General features: G+C 38.8%; 1 pseudogene; it reads left to right on the forward strand.

Annotated features, from left to right (window-relative positions):
- Positions 1 to 7011: 7011 nt before the first annotated feature.
- LOC120773137 lies at positions 7012 to 7148 on the forward strand (annotated as a pseudogene).
- The last annotated feature ends 1030 nt before the right edge of the window (positions 7149 to 8178 follow it).

Here is an 8178-nt window from a genome sequence, read left to right on the forward strand (position 1 = left end):
CATTCGAAAATGTTTTTAGACATAGAAGACACAAAGGCGAGGATGGGTTTGTGGGATTTTGAATGAATCCGAATTTAATGTATTCCGCACAGTATTGCCGTCTTTATCCTTTTTATCCTTTTTTTATTTTCCCCAGAAATACATTTGTAAGAAAGGATAAATATCCTTTTTTATTTTCCACATAAAAGATTTAAGGAGTTCAAAAGCTCAAAACGTGCGTTACATCAGCTACCTACCCGACGTCATTTCGCAAGTAATAAAATAAATTATTCAAGAGCTCAAAGCATTCGCTACATCAGCTCGAACCTACCTACCCTACACCTTTGCGCAAATGATTATATTATGATAGCAAATGCCCACATACAGATTTGGCAATGGCAATAGCAATATGTTTGACAGTTAGCATTCTATAAATTCTAGCCTGTCGAGATGTCCCGTTATGAAACGGAGCGACCGATTGACATGATTTTCATTCTTTCTATATTCAATAAAATAGGACAGATAAAAGAACTACGCGGAGAGAAATATAGAACCGAGTTTAAGCAATCTTTTAATTCATATTAGTTGATGTTCACAAGTTGTTGTTGAGAGTCGAGAGCTCATGTAGTCGTTGTCTAAGAGGCCTCCTAGCTAAATAGAATTACAAATAACCCCCCAGGCCTCTACACAACGTCCCCATTTTCTTTCTGGGTCTCTTACCGCCCCCCTTGACACCTGCAGCGCCCACAAGGGGGCGTTATCGCCCACTTTGGGAAACACTGCTCTAGCATATAATAGTTTTGTTCACCTAACTATTATACGTATCACCTAAAACTAAGATACATATAAGGTAATATATTTACAAATGATCAGGATGACGATACGAGTTGAAATTCGGGTAACTTGACAAAAAATTGTGATATCTTGATGAAACTTGGTATGCGCATTCCTTGGCAAAAAAAATTACGAGTTCGTAGGTATTACGCATACCATGGACCACTGTCACGCCCATTACGCTCTATTAATCGAAAACCTATGAAGAGCTATAAGTAAGTACTAAATTAAGAGATAGATCTGTAATTTGGTACAGGAATCGCAGTAGCAAGTAAAAATGTCACTTATTAGCAAAAAATTGTAACACGTTCGCGTTCATTTAAATTTAGCGGGTGGCTGCCAGATAATCACTTAATTTTTCCATACAAAATTGAAGAGCGGGAATTCCCGTTTTTTTCTACAGGTTAATTTTTTTAAATAGTCTGAACAAATTAGGGAATCCCGCCATTACCGGAATTCCCGCATTTAATTTTTCAAGAGCATTTTTATATGTGCGGAAGAAATTGCGGGAATATAGCGCGTGAATTCTCGCAATTGTTTTATTGAAGGAAACATGAATGACGGGAATTCCCGCAAATTTACGCGAATGTGCTAAAAATGTGGGCCTGGTACAGCGCTCTAATAGGTTTAATGTATGGCATATATCTCGCAATGATGAGGTCATGTGTAGAAATTCACGCACGTGAGGAGAGTTTTGTGATAGGCATTCACTTGGGAGTGGCCAGAAACGATTCTTTTACTTGGGATTTCGTTAATTGGGAAGGTGCCGCTGCCCAGCTGGTTGACGACCTCGTAAAAATAAAGGCTGACATCACCGCTGTCCATGAAGAGCGGAAATTCGGTGTGGGATTCGTGGTGGGAGAGAGACTCCGTCGCCGAGTCCTAGCATTCACCCCAGTAGATGAACGTCTAGCATCCGCATCACAGTGAAGTTCTACAGCATATCGATGATTTGGCACAACGGTCGGGAAATTCAGCCTCAATGAGGAAACATCCCCAAATGGGTTGAGGCTGATCGACTTCGCCGAGGTTATCTTACTAGATTCCAGTATAAGAAAATTCAACTAGCTACCTGGCTGTCTCCGGATCGAAAAGCCAGCAACCAGCCCAAAAAGAGAGAGGCTGAAATGCATGAGTATGAAGAGCTTGACAAGCTAGCCGACAGGGGTTATGCTCGAAAATTCTACGAAAACAGGGCGGCGACTAACAGAAGGCTTTAAGACCGGAGCATACTCTTGTAGAACCTCCAGAGGAGATCTGGGCTGATGCCAAGAGCATACTAAAATTATGGAGGGATTCACATCTTCAGCCTGCTGAATGGCAGTGAACGCACAACACCAGGAGAAGGAGAACCCGATTCCCCAATCGATGACGATGGAGCAGACGTTCCATTACCCGACCATGAAGAAGTTCGAATAGCAATTGCCCGCCTGAAGAACAACAAAGCGGCAGGGGCCGACGGATTGCCGGCCGAACTATTCAAAGACGGCGGCGAAGAACTGATAAGGAGCATGCATCAGCTTCTTTGCAAAATATGGTCGGACGAAAGCATGCCCAACGATTGGAATTTAAGTGTGCTATGCCCAATCCATAAAAAAAGGAGACCCCACAATCTGCGCCAACTATCGTGGGATTAGCCTCCTCAACATCGCATATAAGGTTCTATCGAGCGTATTGTGTGAAAGATTACAACCCACCGTCAACAAACTGATTGAACCTTATCAGTGTGGCTTTAAACCTGGAAAATCATCAACTGACCAGATATTCATCATGCGTCAAATCATGGAAAAGACCAGTGAAAAGAGAATCGACTCGCTTCACCTCTTCATCGATTTCAAAGCTGCTTTTGACGGCACGAAAAGGAGCTGCCTTTATGCCGCGATGTCTGAATTTGATATCCCCGAAAAACTAATATGACTATCTAAACTGATGTTGAGCAATACCAAAAGCTCCGTCTTGGGAAGGACCTCTCTGAGCCGTTCGATACCAAATGAGGTTTTAAATAAGGAGACTCCCTTTCGCACGACTTCTGCTATATACTCTTTGAGCAAGATGAAATATTCCCTGTCATCAAACAAACAGTCGTCACACTCGCGACTAGGCTCCCATGTTACTGTTGACAGTCATAACTTTGAAGTCGTAGGTAGTTTCGTCTATCTTAAAACCAATATTAAGAGCAACCACAATATCAGCCTCGAAATTCAACGCAAACCCTCTCCAACAGGTGCTACTTCGGGCTAAGTCTATATAACTCACTCATTGTTTCCGTCCTGTAGTCTTACATCTAACGTTACGAGTTTTCGAGAGAAAGGTTCTGCGCAAGATTTACAATGAGCTGTATGAGATATATGACGACATTAACATATGTATGTAGTTCAGCGAATTAAAAGACTGTGGCTACGCTGGCTAGGTCATGTCATCCGAAGGACGAAAACGCTCCAGCTCTGAAAGTATTCGACACTCCACTTTAGGTAAAAACCCCCACACTTTAGGTAAAACACATATCTCACGATCCGCTTGACCGTTTTCAACTAAATTAACTATGTGATGTTACTCTGACATTCCAATGTTACAGGGTGGAAATGGGCGAAACTATACCCACGCCATCTTGCCATATAGCAAATAAATTCCATTTTATTATTTCACTTTCCAATGCACAAATCAAGAAAACATTAAAATAACGGGTTAAAACTTTGCACGAATAGCGCATTTGAGGTATGTCACCTTATGACTAAAAATTGCCTGGATCGAACCAAAACTGCTCAAGCTCCTAGTCGCGCAATATGTGGACTCAGTGCTTATAGATAACTTTTTACCGAAAATATTGGTTAATGTGTGAAATATATAATTAAAACTGAGAGAGAGACTTTCCGATATTTGTATATGTAATCAATTCCGATCATTCAGTTTGTATGGCAGATATACTCTACAGTTAACCGATCTGAACAATTTCTTCGGAGATTACATAGTTATCTTAGAAAATAATCTATACCAAATTTCGTGAAGATATATTGTCAAATGAGAAAGTGTTACATGCAAGCACTTAATTCCGATTGTATAGTTTGTATGGCAGCTATACTTATGTTATAGTGGTCCGATATCGGCAGTTCCGTTTCAAAATATCTCAAAAACTGAGAGACTAGTTCATATATATACAGGCAGACAGACGGAAAGACAGACAGACAGACGGACATGGCTAAATCGACTCAGCTCTTCTGGGCGTTACAAACTTCATTGCAAACTTAATATACCCTGTTCAGTGTATAAAAATGTTCAGTTAGGATGTACCGAAATTATAATAGCCTTAACAAATACAATTTGTTATACTAGGTGCGTTTCAAAGTAAACAGGACTTTAAAAAAATAGAAATTCAATACAGCTTTTTGCACGGTCCAAAAGGATGTCGAACGAGTGTCTTAGCTCGTTGGCCGGTATGGCCGCCAGTATGCCGGTGCAAGCCTTTTGAATGGCCTCTACGTCTGCATAACGCTTTCCTTTCATGGACAAACGCATTTTTCCGAAAAGGAAGAAGTCGCACGGTGTCATATCAGATGAATACGGGGAGTGGTTAATGGCTAAAATGTGATTTTTGGTCAAATAATCGGTAACAAGCGTAGATCGCTGAGACGGCGTATTGTCGTGCAAAAAACGCCAACTTTCTTCTTCGCGATATTCGTGCCGAACACGTCGAACACGGCTCACCAAATGCTTCAAAACTCCAAGGTAGAATACCGCATTAAGGTTCATTGTGGACAATACCCTTGGAATCATACAAACAAATCAGCATTGTCTTCACTTTTGACTTCTCCATACGCGATTTTTTGGGTTTCGGCTTGTCCGGTGCCTTCCATTCAACTTTTTCGGGATCATGGTGGAAACACCACGTTTTGTAACCAGTCACAATATTGTAAAGGAAGTTTTTGTCCTTTTTGACCTCTTTAATGATGTCCTTCGAATGTTGGATTCTGAGCAATTTTTGGTCGTCAGTCAATTTGTGAGGAACAAACCGTGCACACACCTTTCGTAAGCTCAAATGTTCGGTCAAAATGCGATTAATCAATGTTTTGGAGATGTTCAATTCCATTTCCATGAATTTCAATGATAACTTCGGTGGATTTTTGATGAATTCACGCACAGTTTCCGGTGATCACGGATTTTGATTGGCCCACATGTTGATCGTCATTAATGTCCTCACGACCACTTTGAAAACGTTGAAACCACTCGTGCACTCTGCTACGGGATAGGCAATCATCGCCATAAACTTGTTTCTTGGCTCTTTGTTCAAAGCTCATTTTCGCACCAATAACACAAACATACTGACACTTAAAACGCAATAACTTCACTCGATCGATAAAATGTCATGAAATCACTGGCCAATCGATGAAAATAGCAAATTCTGAGGCACCAGTCGACATATAGATGTTTATCCAATCTGCTCCTCATTTCACGAAAATTTCTTTCCAGCAAGCATTCTTGTTAAATCTGAGAAAAGCAAATAGTTGCTGAGGGCCACATCTGAAGAATTAGATGGATACGAAACAATTCGAAGTCCAATTCATGGATTTGTGCCATCGTTTTTACTGATTTGAGACATCGTTCATTGTCTTGGTGAAACAGCACTTTCTTTCAAACGGTCCAATGACCATATATAATGGTCGCGGTGGGTTGTCCTTCCTTTTTCAAGATAGTCAATAAAAACTATTTCATGTGCAACCCAAAATATACCCTTGCCAGCCGACTGTTGCGATTTTCCACGCTTTGGAGTGGGTTTATCATGTGGAGCTAAAATATTCGTGAATGATATGATGTATACATTCGGTTTATATCTTTGAAGTGTTTACTTCCTCGAAAAACTTCACTTTAAGTACATTGAGTGTGGACAATGATTTTCTTTTAAGAAAATATCATTGGCACTTCTAAATTAAGCAAATCCTATGACCCAAAACAATTTTTGTATTAAACCGAGAAAGCAAAGCCTTACGTGACTTATTATACTTGTAAACGCATGCTTAGAGTACGTATTGGAACCATTCCGAAAAAAACCAACAATTTGTATTGTAAGCCCAGAAAATTTTAGAATAAACGGATTTTTAATCGGACTATAATATCTCAAGGACCCAGACGGGAAGAACATTTTTTTGATAACATCATACCCTTGTGCCAAAAATTGATAAAATCGGGTCAATACTTTTCTTAGCTACCATGTATGTAATTAATATAAATATTTTCGAACTTTCGGATGACTTTATATCGTATCTGTTGGTAAATATTAAAGACATTTTAACAAAATTCAGAAAGAATCTCTACCTACTAATAGTATACCTTCTTAGCCTGTAATTACAAATAATGGATGCAATACTTACTACTTTTAATTAAAATATATATGAAATTCCCGTATATCACTTTACCTTGCAAGAGTAAAAAATGTTCAGTTATACCCGAACTCTCAAGATGTGTAAAAACTTTATATAGAAAAACGCTTAAGAAATGTATAAAATTTAGTAATAGATAGATAAAAGCAATGAAAATGTTTATATACTTTACTCACATAAGTATATTTTCGCTTGCTCTTCTAATGTACATCATTCAATGCGTAACCTGCTGTCAAATTTACTTGACTACGGCTCAAGAAATAAGGAATTTTTGAAGTTATACTTCTTATACGAGTTCGGAAAAGGTTGCGATAGATTCAGGTTGCGCAACCTTGCTCAATATGAATCTACGCAACCTTGTCTGGGAAAATGTTCGAGCAGCAAGCGAAGCGATGACAATCGGCGATCGTTTGTTTGTTTCTTTCGGCACAGCTTGGCTTTTCTACCAACAACACAATGTTGCCATGCTTATGCCGTTGTTGTTTTTGTAGAAAAATGTTTCAATTTTTGGTTGGTGACATATTCAATTAAAAAATCAATTCTGTTGGGATTCGAACCTACGCGCTTACCACCTAGACCACCATTGACACTTGTGTTGCGTTGTCCTAATTATGGTTTGATTATGCATGAAAGAAATATACAATGGATCGCCGATTGTTACCTCTTTCCTTGCTGCTGCTGCGCATATGTATGTTTGTATGCTTGTTCATTATTGATAGTTATACTGCTTTTTTTTCCTTTGTCTTTCATTTTTGCGAATTCTCAACTATTTTATGTGCCCTTTTGTTGACATATCCTGCGTTGGTCCATTTTTTGGAAATAGACCCGCGATGACGTGGTATATCGTTTTATCTGACAGCGTGAGGTTTAAGAAGTTCATTTCTAATTGTGTCTTGTGGCATATTAGAAATGATGTTTCTTCGAAAATCGTTCGCTTACAACAAATAAAACGACTTCTGAGTGATGATTTTAATGAATAAATTCCTTTTGGGTGAAATGCTCTTCGTTGGCCGTTGAAAAGTTAAGACTATACTTCTTAGAATCATTCATTTCTTCAAAGAAATAATGACTTTTAGAAATATGCATATTTGCATTATTTCGTTGTCATTTCCATATTCGTAGCAATAGAATTTCTATGGCATAAGTAAAGTAATGGCCGCTGATTGCGTAAATATGTATGTATGTATACGTATGTATGATCGTGAATACATATCGACGCAGATTTTTGCGAGAAGCACCAGAAAGTTGTGCAATTTATGATTTTTAGCTTTTTGCCATCGTCGCGAAAAGACGACTTGTTGGCAAAGGCATGCTCGGGGAGATAATAAATTATAATAAATTTATAAAATGTGAATTTTAGTTTTCTAGTTTTCTTTCATACAAAATGATATGCATTTCTTGGAATATCACTAAGAAGTATAACTTCATCCGCGCGTAGGGACTCCACGCACCTTTTTTTTCTTGAGCATTTACTTGAGAGCTAGAACCTAACCTTAAGGAACAAACAATTTTTCGAAGTCGAACCGAAATAAAACCCTAATTTGCATTCCAGAATTCCCTTGTCAAAATATCAGTTTTTCTTAAAAAGTCAATACGTGGAAAACTTTCAATTTTCAAACCAATAAAAACATTAATTTTAAGTTTCTCACGTTATGCGATGCTTCATCCATTGATTTGCCGTACGCTGATCGTTTACTATTCCCACCCAATCAATTTGTGTAAGTTATAAAAGGTTTGTGTGCTCACTAAGCCGAGATACACACCCCGAGCCAAGCACATAAAAGCTTTTCCAAGTTCAAAAGCAGCTGTTATCTGTTCTGCTGTTATCTTATCACAGTGCTCAGCGCTCACTAACTCAACCGAAGAGAACTCCTCACCACTAGCGATCATATACAAGAACTTAATTCGCAAAAATGTCTCACACACATACACGTAAACAGCTGCAATAAATGAAGCTAACGAAGCGCCAAATCAACCATAAATAGCGGCTACA

Source organism: Bactrocera tryoni, chromosome 3 (assembly GCF_016617805.1).
Source record: "Bactrocera tryoni isolate S06 chromosome 3, CSIRO_BtryS06_freeze2, whole genome shotgun sequence".
In the NCBI taxonomy this organism is placed as follows: domain Eukaryota; kingdom Metazoa; phylum Arthropoda; class Insecta; order Diptera; family Tephritidae; genus Bactrocera; species Bactrocera tryoni.